The sequence below is a fragment of the Mobula hypostoma genome, chromosome 17 (genome assembly GCF_963921235.1).
Source record: "Mobula hypostoma chromosome 17, sMobHyp1.1, whole genome shotgun sequence".
Taxonomy (NCBI): Eukaryota; Metazoa; Chordata; class Chondrichthyes; order Myliobatiformes; family Myliobatidae; genus Mobula; species Mobula hypostoma.
Window position 1 is genome coordinate 31,890,234 of NC_086113.1, and position 18,358 is coordinate 31,908,591.

Below are 18,358 nucleotides of genomic sequence, written 5' to 3' on the forward strand. Positions count from 1 at the left end.
CCATTCAAGAGTCTGATAACAGCAGGATAGAAACTATTCTTAAGTCTGGTGATATATGCTTTCAAGCTTTTTATCTTCTGACCGAGAGAAGAGGGAAGAAGAGATTCCCCATGGTGACAAGAGTCCTTGTTATGTTGGCCCTCTTTTACCAAAGAAGCAGGAAGTGTAGATGCAATCTATGGAAGAAAGGCAGCATTGTGATTGGCACAATGGACTGGACTGCATTCACAACCCTTGAATTTCTTGCAGCTTTGGGCAGAGCAGTTGCATACCTAGCTGGGATGTATTCTGATAGGATGTTTCCTATGGTGCCTAATTCTCTGTGCAATGAAACATTATCCTGTGAAAGTCACAAAAGTAGAGGACAAAATGAACAAAAGATGAAGTGGACAAGAAAATTCATGGATGCTGTATCCCACCACCAAGTACATCTTTCCTTCCCCCAATTTCTGCTTTCCACAGGGGTCACTCCCTATGCGAATCCCTTGTCCATTCATCCCTCCCTACTAATCTCCTTCCTGGTATTTATTGTATCCTTGCAAACAGAACAAGTGCTACACCTCCTATCTCACTACGATTCATGTCCCAAACTGTCCTTCCAGGTGAGGTGACGTTTCACTTGTGAGTCTGTTGGGGCTATTTACGGTATCCGGTGCTCCCGGTGTGGCCTCCTGTAAATCGGTGTGACCCCACATAGACTGGGAGACCACTTCACTAAGCACCTACACTCCATCTGCCAGAAAAGCAGGATCTCCCAGTGGCCACCCACTTCAATTCTACTTCCCATTCCCATTCTGACGTCAATTCAAGACTATCTCAACTACTGCGATGAGACCACACTCAGGCTGGAGCAGCAACACCTTATATTCCGTCTGGCTAGCCACCAACCCGATAGCATGAACACCAATTTCTCGAACTTCCAGTAATTGCCCCCAATGCTCACCATTCCCATTCCCAGTTTCCTCTCTCACCTCATCTCCTTAACTGCCCATCACACCCCTCTGGTGCTCCTCCCCTTCCCTTTCTTCCATTGTTTTCTACTCTCTACTATCAAATTTTTCCTTCTCCAGCTATTTATCTCTTTCACCTGTCAGCTTACCAGCCCTTTATTTCACCCCTGCCCAAGTCCCGGTGTCACCTAACACCTAGCACTTTGTACTTCTTCCTCCCCTATCCCCACCTTCTTGATCTAACTTCTCATCTTTTTTTTGCGGTCCTGATGAAGGACGTCGGCCAAAACATCGACTGTTTACTCTTTTCTGTAGATGCTGCCTGGCCTGCTGAGTTCCTCCAGCATTTTGCATGTGTTGAAAAGATGCAGTGGAAAAGTTGGCCTACAGGTTCAGGTTGCAATTCAGCGCCAGGCCACCGGAAAAACTTTGAGATAAAAATAACAAATGCACATCCCCCTCATCAGCCTATCAAGCAGATCTGTCGATGAATATGGTTTTAAATCATACGCAATATGCATCAGTGTGATAACTACCAGTCAAAGCAAGTAACACACATCAACTGTTACCAAGTGGCCCAATTTTCAACAATTGTGGTAAGTTCCAATACAGCTGCTTTCAATGTTTACTTTTAAAGTTGCATTTAAAATCTGTATCGAATGATATATTTAAAACTGTCACAGCTATAATTTATTTCTTTTAACTTTGAAATGAATGTGTCAAACATAAAATAAATTCCATTTGAAATAACAAAGTATTAAACTTGAGATCACACAAATGTTAAGTAATATTCTGCCAGAAGAAATACTAGAATAAGAACTTATCATGTTAATTAATGAAATAATGATTTATGTTTGTTTAGTGAGTACATTGTGTTCATCTTCTTTAAGGGGCAATTAAGGTTCAGCCCCAGTCCATAACAAGTCCCTCTGCTTTATTTCAGGTGCATTCAGCAGATTTAATTCCTGGTGCCTCATTATGGAAGATGATTATCCATATTATGAATATGAAACCACAATGTTTCCCTTGGATATGCAGAGCCCGTTTTGTAATAATACCAAAGTTATACAATTTAAGCGAGCTTATGTGCCCAGTTTATATGCAATAATATTTGTGGCAGGGCTTCTAGGCAATTCTTTGGTCATTGTGGCAAAGGTCCTTTATGAGAAGCTGAAGAGCATGACAGATTTCTACATGTTGAATCTGGCGATTGCTGACTTGATGTTACTTTGCACCTTGCCGTTCTGGGCAGTAGATGCATATTATGGATGGACTTTTGGAACTTTTACGTGCAAAGTTGTAAATGGTGTTTACACTGTCAACCTCTATAGTTGTATGTTTATGCTTACCTGTGTGACCATTAACAGGTGTTATGCCATTACTCAAGCAACAAAAATGCCTAAATATAAAATAACACATGGTATGTCTGTTTGTGGAGGTATTTGGGTTTTTGCTATCATTCTGTCGCTTCCAGAATTTCTATTAAGTGAAAAAAGTACTGGAGACATTGGTAAAACTGTATGTCGTATGATCTATCCATCTAATTCAGACATCATTGAAGTAGGAGTCCATGTAACACAGATGGTAGTGGGATTTATGATACCCTTTGTGACAATGATCATTTGCTACACAATCATTGTAAACAAACTGCTCCATGCCAAGGGCTTTCAGAAGGGTAAATCATTAAAGATTATAGCTGCAGTTGTAATTGTTTTCATGATTTGTGAACTCCCATTCAATGTTGCAATTATGCTGCAAACTTTACAGATGGTCAGTGAAGAAAGCAGGACTTGTGAATTCCAAGCAAATCTGAAGTATGCAATTATTATAACGGAGAGCATTGCCTATGTACATTGCTGTCTTAATCCTATACTGTATGTATTTATTGGAGTGAAGTTTAGAAACAATTTTTGGAAGATTTTAAAAGATGTTGGATGTATCAGTCAAAAACAACTACATGTGCATCTGAAAACTGAGTACGAAACGTCACAGCAACGATCATGTCTAAGTGAAACGACGATGTCTCCTTTGTAAAAGACTCATGGAATACCAGTAAGTGCAATTGAAAGTTACAGGAAGTTGTTCCATAATTCTTAAGGTTTTTACTAGTCTCCTGTTCTAACTTTGTAAAGACAAAACATCAATTTTTAATTCTGATCTACTCCTTGTCTTCTTTATACAGATTATAATCCCTTTGTTTTACACAGTATGAAGACGTTTGCTTACTGATACACATCAACAGTAAGAAGCAAAGTGAGAAAATTATAAATTAAAATGCAAAGTTGATACTCATCCATTGGAATGCAAAAAAAAACAAAAAAATCTGCAAGTGAACCAACTTTTCACAATATTTTATGAACTAAATTTTCAATTGAACTCTTAAGAATTTCGAGACTTGATGTTTTTCTTGAACTGTTTCTCTCTAAACAGAATAAATGGTATGACTTCAGATGATTTAATAGTATCACCATCTCAAGGAGAAGTAGCCATAGTCAAAAAGTCCATCATTACAAGTGTAATATCCTGGTTAAGAACATGTTACTACTGCTATGCTGATGGGTATTTTATTTTCTTCAGCTTCTCTGTAAGACTACCAGTCCAGATGCTGCTGGTGAGAAGGTGTGAGATTTGCATGCAGTTTCAAAAGAAAGCATTGTTTATACTTTGTAAATATGGATTTGTCTTTGTGTGTGTAGCAAATAAATATGGAGCCCCATGTTGGGCAGCAGACCTTTTCACCGAAAGCTTCTCCGTCCGTATGATGCCTGCTGAACCTTGTTTTGTCAAATAAAGAAGCTGCTTTGTATCTAACAGTAACTCTCTCTCTGGTGACATTCATGCCACAACATTTGGTACCAGGAGTGGGGTACCTTCATGACCCATTGTGTGGCCAGTGATCCTAGCAGTCTAAGTTGGTGAGTATTTTTCTAAAATAGCACTCACACTTGGATCTGTTCAGTCGGTGATACACGGGAACATGAAATATTACGAACGCTGAGTTGAATTGGTAGATATAAAAGTGGCGTGTGCGCATGCATGTGTGTTTATGTAAGTGAGGAAACTTTGCGTGTTAACTTGGTGAGATGGAGCCACAAGTTGTGAAGGGTAGTTACCGACAGTTCAAGACACCAGAGTAGGGGCGTGTAGACTCGCTCGAGGAGTTGTATTTTAGTATATACGTTTGCAGGTGTGATGCAAAGGAATACAGCAGGCATCATGAGTTCAGGTACTCAAAAGTGGCAGATTGTGGAATACATACTCTGCGGTTTTAAGTATGTGTTGTTTAACTGGTACCCGTCTTTTATATTTTGCGTAGTGTGGGAATTAGTGTGGAGATATCTCAGGGAGAGGTTTTACCCAGATATATCTGCCAGGATGGCACCTATTGAGGTCGGGCAACGTCAGGTTGAGAACCCTGATGATCCGAGCTAGCCCTTAATCTTGATTATGACCGTTCATTAGCTCTTCACCCCCCGGGGAGAAACAGAGCATTTTATCTGATTTGCCCTCACTTAAAGTCACATGTGGGAATTCAGAATTCTGGCGTAAGCTTGAGGAAATGGTTGAAATTCACCAGATACACTGTAAAGATATACACGTGTTGGTAAAAGCGAAGTGCCCGAGGAATATATGGGACAGGATGGCCCAAGGGGTGCGGGATGGTACCTGGGCAACTATCGGGAATGCCAGCAATGAAGAAAGATATCGCTTTTTTAAAGGGGAAATGAGGCAGCGACTGGGGGAGGTGAGAGTAGCTGGGTAACGATAATGGCAGTAATTCAAAAAGCTAATGAGAAGGCCATGGATTATGCAGAACATAAATATCGAGCACATGAGGAGTATTCAGAGTTGGATAATCTAGAGAAGGACAACCCAGTCTTGCTGAAAATGGTGAAGGAAAGCCTGAGCTCAGCCCACCAGGGAGTTTTAGATTTAGGCATAACGGCGGGGTCGACCTACTCTGCGATAGTTTTCTGGGCCAGTGAGATAGACCAAAGAACGTGCAAGACAGATCGTGAAGTGGCTATAGTGGATACAGCTGCTGTGATGTCCCAGAGGGTTTGTTTTGCTTGCCGGCAGCCAGAGCACGAAGCAAGGAATTGCTGGAATTGACGTGGGAGGGTAAAAGAGTTGATATGCTACAGGTGCGGCCTATTGGGATATGGTTGGAGGCAGTGTCCAAAACCGAGGAAAGAAAAACAGGTGAACATCACAGCAGACACACAATCTCTCACCCCACCGGTGCCCAGTCTGACCAAGCTCACTGTCGATCAGATCATAGAGCGAGTAAAGACGGTTCCAAGGTCAGAAAAAGATGTGGTAGCGGGCCCCACTGCCAGCAGTTGTGACCCGCGGATGTACACAACAGCAATGTTAGGGGGACGGCAATGCAATATGTTAGTGGACACAGGGGCATCGGTATCGATAACAGACTTACCCTTGCCAACAACCGGACAGGCCATTTATATTAGGGGAGGAGGAGGGAAAACAGTGAAAGCAGAAAGAAGCGAGTTGCAAATACCAGAAATTGGGGGAGTGCAGCTTCCAGTGTATTTCTGGCTATGTCCAAATATCGAGGGCACTATCCTTAGAATAGACATCCTAAGGGAAGCAGGAGCTGTTATAGATTCGGGAAAGGAAGATATAATATGGACAAATCAGAGGCAGCGAACGCATACAACCAACAGAATACACAACCTGGCTAGCATAGTCGCAGCTGCCCCGATCACCAGAGACTGGAGCCAGGATGGTGTCTACGGGTTACCTTGTCAGCAGTTCCCAGCAGTGTGGACTAGACACAAGGAAGATCGTGGTCGAGTAAAGATAAACCCAGTTAAAATAGAGGAGGGTCTGTATAAACCCCAGAAGCAGTACAGTATAAAAACTGACGGACTGACCGCTGTTCAGGGTATAAAGAAGGAACAAAAACACCAGAAAGATGAGAGCATGAAACAGAAAGGAAATGAGTGGGCAGATGTTGCTGCGACGAAGGCAGCAGAGGAACAAGAGGCAATTGAAATTGCAAGCATGCAGGAAGGAACGAGAGAAGCCAGTTTAGTAAAATTATATGAAGAAGTAGAGGCAGAAGAGAAGGAAAAATGGAGGAGAAAAGGGGCAAAGGAGGGACCAGACGGGTGCTGGACACACGGGGAGGAAAGAGTCGTGGTGGCTCCACCATGTATTAGGCAGATACGCTTGAAGCTATATCATGGAGCGATGCATCAGGGAAGGCAAAGCATGATCACAACCCTCCGGCAGGACTGGTGGTGGCCAGGGATGGGTGGGGATGTTGAGAAGTCCTGCTGCCGTTGTATCAATTGTGCCCAGCATAACCCTGGTAAGGGCAGAAAGCTACGGCTAGCAAATCAGCCTTGGCCGAGGGGACCCTGGGAAAACATCCAGACAGACTTCACAGGGCCCCTGCCAAAAAGCAGGGGGAAAAGCTACTGTCTAGTAATTATGGATCACTTCACCCGGTGGATAGAGGTTTTCCCAACAAGGGACTGCACTGCCAGCACCGCTGCACGGATCCTAGTTCAGGAAATCCTCCCAAGGTGGGGAACCCCAGTTCAGGTGGATTCAGATCAGGGAGCACATTTCACGGGGAAAGTGATGAAGGAAATGTGCCAACTGCTAGGGATTCGACAACGGTTCCACGTATCCTACCACCCCCAGAGTTCAGGGATGGTAGAAAGGGTGAACCAAACGATCAATAATGTGTTAACCAAAGCTATAGCTGAGACAGGAAAGACATGGGTTGATGTATTACTAGGAATCCTGATGAGATTGCGTGCAACCCCGAACCGCACGTTGGGTCTCAGCCCCTACGAATTATTGATGGGACGAGCAATGCGACTCCCTTATGGGGTAATTATGGGTTGTGGGGAGCCTGGGGCTTACAGGGATAGATGACACAATATGTGAAAGACCTTCGTAACCAACTTAAAGTGTTGAAGGATCGAGCGAAACAACAGCAGCGAATCACTGATCAGAGAGAGCCAGAGGGAAAGGAGATAGTCCTTCCACAGCCCGGCGAACAAGTCATGGTGAGGGTGCTGCCGGAAAGGCCAGGGTTTGCCCCCAGGTGAGTAGGACCACAGACAGTACTCTTAACCAATGATACGTGTGTCTGTGTGCAGACTTGGCGAGGCAGCCAGTGGAAACACTGGACTCAGGTTAAAGCATACGACTCACCCTCTTGTTGCTCCCACAGACAGAGCGGGGGATCAAGTGTACCCAGTAACCATATAATTACACAGAACCTAAGAGAGGAACACCAGCCGCCCATGCCAGACCTGACCACAGCTGATGAAAACATACCCGGAGGAAACGCAAAGGCAGAAAATGCCGAGAGCGTGGCAGAAGACACTGACAGCGTGTTGGAAAAACATGAATAGCCTGCTAAAGCATGATGATGATGGTACTCTATAAAGAAGGCTGGTTGCTGAAGGTAGATGATTAGTTTATAGCATAGAATAGAATAGAAAAATATTGGAAAATAGATGGGGAGGGATTTTTAAGTTAAAGCAGAGGCAGCAAGTTCCACAACTTCTAAGGCATACGGCACACAGCATCTGAAAGCAGTCACCCCCAGTCTGAGGAGCTGGGCCCTTTCAGCGGTTGGGCCAGTGATTGACTGGCCAGTTCAGAAGGGGGTGCCACCGGGGAGAGGTCATTAGACACTAGAATACTACAGCACAGTACAGGCCCTTCCGCCCTCGATGTTGTGCTGACCCATATATTCCTTAAAAAAAAGAAAAACAAGTACTAAACCCACACCACCCGTAACCCCCTATATTTCTTTATCCATGTGCCTGTCCAAGAGGCTCTTAAATACCCCATATGTTTTAGCCTCCACCTCCATCCCTGGCAAGTCATTCCAGGCACCCATAACCCTCTGTGTAAAAAAACTTACCCCTGATGTCTCCCCTAAACTTCACTCCCTTGCAGACATTTATGTAGAGGCCACCCCAACCTCTTCCTGCACATCGATGAGAGGGCCTGTGCATGCTCCTGGAAAGAGAGTTTCAGTGACCAAAGAATGAAGGACTGAACACAAAGGAATGTGATTAAGCTGCAATCAGCTTGCAGGGAAAGAGCTGATAGGCACACGAAAGAAGCTGCATTTTTAAAGATTTGTTCAAATTTCTGGAACGGCACCTCTGCTTAACATTTGGTAGGTAGCGATTAGGGAATGCTAGGGTAGATATCGAGGCACACAAAAATTGGGGGGGGGGGGAATTTCAAGGCAGGGTGTTTCTGCTGCCCTATTTGAATAGATCCCCCTTAGTTGGCCTGGGACTGTTAGAGTAATTTTTGGGTTTAGGTCATTAACACTTAGTAAATGGCTTCAGCCACCAGTCTTCTGTTCCTTGACAATGCATTTCCTAAAAGCTGTGAATATCAGAATCCCAGTCCATTTGTAACAATGCACTTTCTAAAAGCTGTGAATACCAGAATACCAGTCCAGACGCTGCTGGTGAGAATGTGTGCGGTTTGCATGCGGTTTCAAAGACAGCATTATCTATACTTTGTAAATATGGATTGTCCTTCATGTTAAGCACGTAAAATATCAAATAAATGTATTGTGGATTCAGTTTGGAGCAATGGATTCCTGAATACCAGTCCTGATGCTGCTGGCACCGATGGGATGGATGTATTCAGGAAGTGTGTAGTTTGTATGTAGATTGAAAAGAAAGCATTGTCTATACTTTGTAAATATGGAGTGGTCCTTTGTGTGTGTAGCAAATAAATATCGAGCCCCACGTTCGGCAGCAGACCTTTCCACCTAAAGCATCTTCTTCCGTATGATGTCTGCTGAACCTTGTTTTGTCGAATAAAGAAGCTGCTTTATATCTACCAGTAACTCTCTCTCCGGTGATCTTATTCATGCCACAATAGTTAAGAAGGCACATGGTCTGTTGGCCTTCATTATTGGGGGATTGAGTTCATGTTCCATGAGGATTTGAGCTTTTAAAGACCAACAGAAAGCAACTAGAAAAGCAATACAGAGAAAAAAGATAAAATATGAAGGTAAGCTAGCCAATGTTATAAAAGGGGATACAAAAAGTTTTTCAGATACATAGAGTAAAAGCGATGAGAATGAATATCAGACCGTTGGAAAATGATGTTGGAGAGATTGTAGTGGGGGATAAAGAAATGGTGGATAAACTTGATAAGTATTTTGCATCAGTCTTCACTGTGGAAAACACGAGTAGTATGCATGATTGTCAGGGGACAGAAGTGAGTGTACTTGCTATTACGAAAGGGAAGGTGTCTGGGAAGCTGAAAAGTATGAAGGTAGATATGTCACCTGGACCAGATGGACTACACCCTGAAAGAAGTAGCTGAAAAGATTGTGGAGGCAGTGATAATGATCTTTCAAGAATCATTAAATTCTTAAATGGTTCCGGAGGACTGGAAAATGGCAAATGTCACTCCACTCTATAAGAAGGGAGGGACGTCCAGTGAGGCACGAGCCAAGATGGCAGCACAGCACTGAGTGCTGACATATAACCTTCCTTTTTCACGTTCTTTAGGGCTCATAGATGGTCTTAATACAAGGATGAGTTGGAGAAAGAACTAACTAAAGACATGACCTCAAAAAAAGATCCAAATTCAAGCGAGAAACAAGATACCAGCAGATGACACCAAGCTAGCGATTCATCCGAGGAAATAGTTATGCTAATTAAGCAAACAATGGCAACAGAGATGGAATCGCTGCAAGAAATGGTAGCCCATATGCTAAAGGAGTCGCTGGAAAAGGCTCTCGACCCCATACAGAAGCATATGGCAGAGAATGGCAACATTCTGCAGTCACTAAAGGAGCAAGCGGACATTCACGCTAAAAAATTTAGTACAGTCTTCAACAAAATAGACAACATTCAGGTTAGCTTGCGTAAGAATGAGAAAATTACTAACTCCTGTCTCGTGGAGGTGACTAAGATACAGAAGAAGCTAAACGACTTGGAGGACAGATCCAGGAGAAATAATGTGCGGCTGGTCAACTTACCAACAGGCGCTGAGGGCAACGATCCAAGAGGTTACCTCCAGGAGATGCTGCCTAATTGGATTCCAGCGCCCAAGAATTCCCACAGCACTCCATTGGAGATCGATAGAGCACATAGGATCTTTTCCAACAACACCTCAAGACCGTGGACAATCAGTTTTAGGCTTCTATGGTACACCGACTGGCAGGCTATCCTGGAGGGCGCGAGGAAAGCCAAACCTACTCTCCCTGATGGCACCCAGCTGCAGTTCTTCGCTGACTACAGCCCCGGCTTGATGCAGGAACAGCAGGAATACAAGGAGATCCACGCTAAGCTTTGACAGAAGGGGATCGACTCGTTCCTCATATACCTGGCGATTTTGAGAGTGAATATCAAGGGCATAAAGATGTCATTTAACCTGGAAGAGGAAGCGAAAGAAGCTCTGAAATCATCAGTGCTGGGAGGTATGGAAGAAGACCCTGGGCAAAGTCCACACGCCCCTCGGGAGGAGATGGAACTGCATTAAGAGCTTGGACCAACCCGTATGCACAATCTAACAGGCACGGGCAAGTTAATGTCCTAGGTGTGAAGTTTTCTGGTTATTCTTTTATTGGAAAGTCATTCGATGCACTTTTGTATTTCATTAATTAAGGGGCCAGTTTGTTTCTGAGTATTGCAGGTCAGAGTTTTAAGGTAAAGGCTCAGTTAACTTGTTAGTACAAGGATAACATGGTAAGGTGATACAAGTCTGCCTAGAATATACTTTTTATCTTTTACTTTCTAAGGTGATATTCAATACACCCAAATGTCATACTTCATCAAGAATGAAGCTAAAAAACAGCAGTTTGTTCTGAATATCTTTAGTTGTACATGTTCATTTCGGGTTATGTCTCCAGTAAACTTGTTCACGTTCCTGGGCGCCAGATAAGATGTCACTGGTGCCATCACTAAGAGACGCTCTATTAAAGCAACAGTCTCTCGCAAGAGAGCTGTTGGGGTTTTGATTATGTGTTATATTATATTTGAGATGGGAATGGTTTTAATTAAAAAGGTTAACGGGTTTGACCAGGTTTTTTTTCTTGTCTCTTTGATATGATTGTCTATGAGAACCGCTTTGCCTTTCTAATTTGTTGGTGCTAGAGGGGGGCGGTTAATGTTCAGTGTTTGACATTGCTAAGTGACACTCACAGATGTTACAAAGTAAAGGGTTGTATGCGAGGGGTGGTGGGGGGGGTGGGAAGGGGGTAACTCAGGGCTCCACCACCAACTTACAACAACAGATCCAGGGGAAGATGAGCAATACAGATAAATTAGAAAATCTTACTATTGTATCATTTAATGTTAGAGGATAAACTCTCCCTACAAACGTTCAAAGGTTTTAGATATCTTACGCAGAAAGAAAATAGATATCGTGCTGTTACAGGAAACACATCTTAAACCTAATGACATTCCCAGGGTTCAAAACCGCTTTTATAAACCTGTTGCGGCATCAGCTGATGGTACTCATATGAAAGGAGTTATGATATTAATGAGACGTAGTATTAATGTATCAATTGAAAGGACTGGCGCCAACAATAAAGGACATCTAGCTTTTTGCTGTACATCCATTCAGGGTAAAAAAGTTGCATTCATTAGCCTATATGCCTCAACTATACTCGAGGTTGAATTTTTTCCCTCAATTACCTCACAATTACTGAAGTTAAGTGACTACCAACTATATGTTGGTTCGAACATGAATGCTTTGGTAAACATTAACCTTGATAAACCTTCCTCAACTACATCAAGCTCTCAGGAATCTGCTTCCAAAGCACTTAACCTTTTTCTAACAGATTTAAATTTAACTGATGCGTGGAGGGTGCATAATCCATCTGCTAAAGACTATATCTTCTTCTCCACAAGAGATAAAACTTTCTCTTGGATAGATTACATTCTTATATCCTCTGGTCTGCTGCCTTTGGTACACTCAATAGAATTTTTGTCCAGACATCTATCTGATCACAACCCAGTCATATCTACTTTTAACTATGGCAAAATTAAAAATAAGGCTACTAGGTGGAGGTTTAACTCCACCCTTCTAAAAAACGACGAATCTCTAACACAACTGAGAACAAAACTGAGGGGGAATTTATAAATTTAAATATTGTCTCGGATGTGACAGTGATTTGGGCTTCCATCAAGGGTTTCTTACGAAATAACGCCATATGGTTCAGTTCCCACCTACATAAAAGCCGTCTTCAAAAGATATCCACCCTAGAAGGACAATGTAAGGTTTTGGAGAATGTCTAAAGGAGATACACCATAATAAATGAAAACGAGCCCAAAACAAAACAAGCAGAATTAAATGATTTATTAAGAAGCAGGGCAGAATATATGATCCATATAACCAAACATAAGTATTATGCAGAAGGCAGCAGACCAAGCCTCCTTTTGTCACTAACACTCAAACGACAGGAAGCTAAAAGGTCTATACTAGTGATCAGATGTGCTAAAAATGTAGTATCTTCAACAGAGGAAATAAACATTCATTCAAGAATTACTTTAAAGAACTGTATACAAGTGGCTCAGTTCCTTCTGAGAATGACTTCACTGATTTTTTTTAGTGGACTAGACCTCCCTACATTGTCATTAGAGGACACTAAAACTCTAGACTCTCCTATTACACTGGATGAGCTACAAAAAGCAGTCAAAGCTACAAATTAAGGGTTGTACGCCAGGTATAGATGGCATACCTGTGGAACTTTACCTAGCACTTTGGGATATTCTTGGACCAGTATGGTTAGAAACATTAAATTAAATCCTCCTAAATAGTCTCAGGGGAGGAGAAGATGGCGGCACGACGGAGTGCGTGCAGCCGCTCTGAAATGATATTGTATTTGTGAAGTGGGGCCATGCACAATCCTGATTTGATGGAGATGGACGTAAGAAGCACAGAGGAACACCTGGAGAAACTTCTGAAATGCCCAGTTTGCTGCTGCTGCTACTGTGTGATCGAGAATCTCCAGAGGGAAAGGCCCCAAATCCTCGGCTTTGCCTATTGCCTGTTGGCGGGGCCGGGGTCGAAGTGCTCGGCAGAGATGGTGCTCAGTGCTCGGTGTTGGAGGCTCGAAGTTTTCAGACAGACTCAAGAGTCAGACTGTGGTTGGGTGCTTCCAGGGTGCTGCATCGGTAAGCTTGCGGCGCTGGAAGCTCATGGCAGGGAGAGTTTTTCTTCCTTCTAACGTCTGCGTGAGATGATGGGACTTTCAAGAGACTCTGAGACTCTTTTTTACCGTGCCCATGGTCTGTTCTTCATCAAATTACGGTATTGCTTTGCACTGTTGTAACTATATGTTACAATTATAGGAAGAGGCGCAGTCGACGTTTCAGGTCCTGACGAAGGGTCTCGGCCTGAAACGTCGACTGTGCCTCTTCCTATAGATGCTGCCTGGCCTGCTGCGTTCACCAGCAACTTTGATGTGTGTTGCTTGAATTTCCAGCATCTGCAGAATTCCTGTTGTTACAATTATGTGGTTTTTGTCAGTTTATTTAGTCTTGGTTTGTCTTGTGTTTCTGTGATATCTTTCTGGAGAAACATTGTATCATTGCTTAATGCATGTATTACTACATGACAATAAAACAGGACTGCGTGTCCTCATAATCTAAATTAAGCTTTTGGAAATGGTGATTTCTATAAAGATCTAAACATAGCCCTGATCACAGTTATACCTAAGCCCGGTAAGACCCTTTGGAGTGTGCCAATTACCATCCAATTTCTTTGATGAATGCCGACCTCAAGATATTTTCCAAAGTCTTAGCCAGTAGACTTGAGAGAGTATTTGGGAAAATAATTAGCCCAGATCAAAAAGGCTTTATCAGGGGACGTCTCGCATCTGATAATATTCGCCGGCTCTTACACATACTGATTGTAACACATAAAATCCCGCCTGCCTGTGGCCTGCTATTTCTAGATGCTGAAAAAGCATTCCATCGCCTTGAATGGCCATATCTTTGGAGAGTTCTAAAAAAATTTAAGTTCGGCGATAAGTTAATCAATACGATTCAAACACTGTATGCTAATCCTTCAGCCCGGGTATGTGTGGGAGGAGGTTTCTCAGAGTTATTTGACATAGGATAGGGCACACGACAAGGGGACCCTTTGTCTCCTTTAACTTTTACTATATCTATTGAATCACTTGCACATTTAATTAGAAACTCTCCTCAGATCTGCCCTATTACAATAGGTACAACATCACATTCAATATCACTTTACGCGGACAACACGCTAGTTTATATGGCAAATGTTCAACAAACTCTCCCCTATGTTTTAAAAACACTGGAGCTATTTGGATTTCTTTCAGGATACAAAGTTAATTTGTCAAAATCAGCACTAATGCTGATTAATACGGATAAAAGTAAGGTGTCTCTCCCTCCCCAGATTAAGGTTGCAAATGAGGTCCTCTACTTGGGTATTAAAGTTAATGCTTCCCTATCATTTGTGGCTAAAACAAATTACTCTTTAATTTTGAAAAAAATAGAAGATATTAATAGATGGAGACACCTGCCAGCATCAGTCCCAACCCGTATATCGGTCATTAAAATGAACATCTTACCCCACATTAATTTTATCAGCTCAATGATCCCACTTGCGCCTCCAGCAGGATATTGGCAAAAACTGGACTCCTTACTACGATGCTATGTTTGGAACGGTAAACGACCCAATATAAAGTGGTCAGCTCTACAATTCAAAAAGTCGGATGGGGGATTGGCATGTCCAAATTTTAAACTGTATCACTGGGCATTTGTATTAAAAAGTCTTAGCTATTGGATGGAGGAGAATAAAGTTTCGTCATGGAAAAATATAGAACAAGAGCTAATAGCACCAATAAGGTTGAAGGACTTTCTCTTTATAGGTATGTCTACCAAAAAATGTGATTTGTATTACGGTCCAATTTTAACCCAAATGCTACAAGTATTTAGAGCAGCAGAAAAATTCCTAAAATTTAAAAGCGTATGGTGCAAACCATCTCCATTATGGAACAATAATTGTTTTCTATCTGGGGGGGAAACCATTCACTAACAGAACTTGGGAGGATAAAGGTATTACTACTCTTCAAGATATTAATGGGGCAAGTACTATCCTTAGCTTTCAAGATCTGGTATCTCGATATAATATTGATAAACACTCTCTTTTCTTCTACTTTCGAGTAAGATCAGCTTGTAAAGCCTACGGGGTTCCTTGAGGGTCAGATTTAAAGACCATCCCATTTTAAGTTGGATACAGAGTGCTCCAGGACAGATAGAGTCATATATCTATGATAAATTAAACCCCCAGAAATATATGCCCACATCAGGAATGAAAGCCTGGGATAGGGACATATCTGAATTAGGACAAGACTTAGACTGGGATGCAATTTGGGATAATGCTGCCGGTGCTTTGAAAAACGCAAATCGTTTATACACTTGAAATTTTGTCATAGAGCATACTTAACAGCAAGAATTAGACATCAAATGTGACTGGTTCCTGACCCATATTGCTCATTTGCCCCCATGGAACCATTGGCTCTTTTATACATGTTGTATGGGAAGGTTATCAGTACTCTTACAGAACTAACAGGGGTACAATTACCAATGGGCCCCGCTGTACATCTTCTAAATGATGACTTCCACCTTTCCCTTACGGAAAACTATCATCAGCAAGAGTAAATGATGCACGACCAAACACAATCTTAATGTGGACAAATTTGATATCCAACTTAAAAGATCTTCTGTTAAAATAGGAATGCTCTGTCTGTGTATGCACTACTATTCAGTTGGTTGGTGGAGGGGAGCGGGATGGGGGGGAGAGAGGGGTGGAGGGGGGTGGGGATGAGGAAGAAGCTGAGGGGTGGAGGGGTGTTGGTGATGAGGGTTGGAGGTGGCTGGGTTAAACAGTCAAAATGTAATCGGCAACTGGATGTACTGAATGTAATTTGTTGGCGTTGCAATAAAAAATTAGTGATTAAAAAAAAGAAGGGAGCAAGGCAAAAGATACGAAATTATAGGCCAATCAGCCTGACCTCGGTGGTTAGTAAGATGATGGAGTGCGTAATTAAGAATGTGGTATCAGGATACTTGGAGGCAAATGATAAAATAGGAAGAAGTCAGCATGTTTTTTTTTGCCTGGTAGAGACAGATACATTAGGGGTATTTAAGAAGTTCTTAAATAGAAAAATGGAGAGTGATACAGGAGGGAAGGGTTAGATTGATTTTTCAAGAGTAACTTAAGAGGTCGGCACAACATTGTGGGCCAAAGGGCCTGTGATGTTCTATATTCTATGTTCTAATACACCTTGCGCCAGCACAAAATAATTTCATGATTACATGAGATCAAAATGCAAAAACGTCATGAACGAGTTTCAAGAAGTACAGTATTTAAAAGATAGAAATTTAATTTACTCAATTTAAATGCCAAAGAATGAACTGGAGCAAGCAGAATAAAAGGTGATGAAGATAAAGATCCAGCCCCTGATAAAATGTTTTAACAGCTGCTGAAGTAGGAACTATTCATAGTCAAAAGCCACAACATCTGAAAGAAGAGCTAATCAGACTGTTCTCTTTAGACCAGAAACACTTAAGGAGAGATTTCAGAATAATAAGACTGTAAGATATAGGAGCAGAATTAGGCCATTTGGCCCATTGAGTCTGCTCCACCATTTCATTATGTTTGATGCAATTTTCCTCTCAGCCCCAATTTCCTCCTGCTCCCTGCATCCCTTCATGCCCTGAAGAATCAAGAATTTATCAACCTCTGCCTTAGATATACATAAAGACCTGGCCTCAGAATCAGGATAAGTATTTGTGCAATGAAGTACAAAAGAGGTTGTTCTCACTGAAGGGAGGCTAGCTGGCTAGAGGGCACAAGATTAATTTGTTAGAGAATTAGAAATAAGATGGAAGAACATCTAGCATGGTAAAGAGAGAAAAATGGAGGTATCACCGAATAAAAATTCATACCATGTGTACATCTGTGAAGTCTTTTCTTAGAAGAAAACAAGTAATTCAGTTACAATAAGATGATGGCATAGGAATCATGATACAGAAATTATTCTCTGTTTAAGATTGCTTAATGTAATTTCCTATGCCGGAGTATAAAGAGAACAACATAATTGTTGTCATTACATGACTTCATTTGACACAGTCTGACAAATGGTTTTGCAGAGCATGCCGGCAACTTGACTGTTGCTTCCTGCAGACATTTTAACTGTTTCCACCAACCAAGCCATTAACTAACATAATATGAACATCACATCAAAGTTAAGTGCCAGGATGGTCTAGCACTATTTAAAGCAAGTACCTGGTACTATGAGATGGGTACAAAGGCTCTTTCATTTCCAGCTACTACTTTATTGATAAATTCACTCAATTCACCATTAGGGAGATAGTTTGTTCACCATGCATTGTCTGACTGGGAAGCAGATGAGTCAGCAGCAGAGACCTCAAGTCTTGCCATGGACAAAAATACATGATTATTCTAACTTGTTGCAGCCTTTACATTCAGCAGTTTATGTATTTGTTATGTGTGAAACCACAGATAAAAGGTTTCAAGGACATGCAACAGAATCATAGGGGGGATTTTGCCATAAATTGTGAATATACAAACATACACATTGAAGTATCAGAAATATTAAAAATAAATAATATTAAATACATAGCATTTTAAATTTCAGCTTGAAAAATGGTGCAAAAATTTTAAAGTCAAAGTTCCTGAGGTTGAAACAGCAGAAGATAAAAAAAAAAGGAATGAATTTACAAATTGGGATTAAATCTGTGGTGAATGTAATATTTGGTAACTTCCTTAACAGCATGCAAACAGGCCCATCAGCCCACTGGGTCTGCACAACCCACCAATTACATTATTCCCATTTTATTCTCCTTATATTATCCTCAATTACCCAGATCCTAGCACTTACTTAAATGCTAAAGACTATTTACTGCAGTCAATTAAACTATCAATGCACTTGTCTTTGAAATGTGGGCAAAACCTGAGCACCCAGGGGAGAATGAGCAAATTCACAGTCAGCAGTGAAAAATGAACCTTAGTTGCTGGTGCTAAGAGACAGCAGCTGTAGTAGTTTTTCAACCTGCTCTACAATGATCCGTCCAAGTTTGACATGGTGATAACTCTGCTTCCTCTTCTTTGCTTCCCAATCTACTTTATTTACAAGGTTTTGCCACATGCCTTATTTTCTGTAATTTCCTCCAGACTCCAACATCAATTCGTGTTAATAACTTTCACTGAAATATTAGCCTTGTCAGTTTCTTTATTTTTTTCAGTACATCTTTGAAATTCTGGTCCATTCACTTAAGATCCAACTTTGGCATTATCATCAAATTTACTGATACTCAGTGCACCTTTTAAGAAGGTGAAAAACTCTTTACCTCACCAAAACTGAACCCTGT

General features: G+C 41.7%; 1 protein-coding gene and 1 pseudogene across 3 annotated transcripts in view; one reads left to right on the plus strand and one right to left on the minus strand.

The window, feature by feature from the left end:
• Positions 1–18,358, minus strand: part of fyco1a (FYVE and coiled-coil domain autophagy adaptor 1a) — a 244,449-nt gene that overhangs the window by 67,319 nt on the left and 158,772 nt on the right. The gene's annotated exons all lie outside the window — the stretch shown is intronic.
• LOC134357905 (C-X-C chemokine receptor type 6-like) lies at positions 1,466–6,869 on the plus strand (annotated as a pseudogene).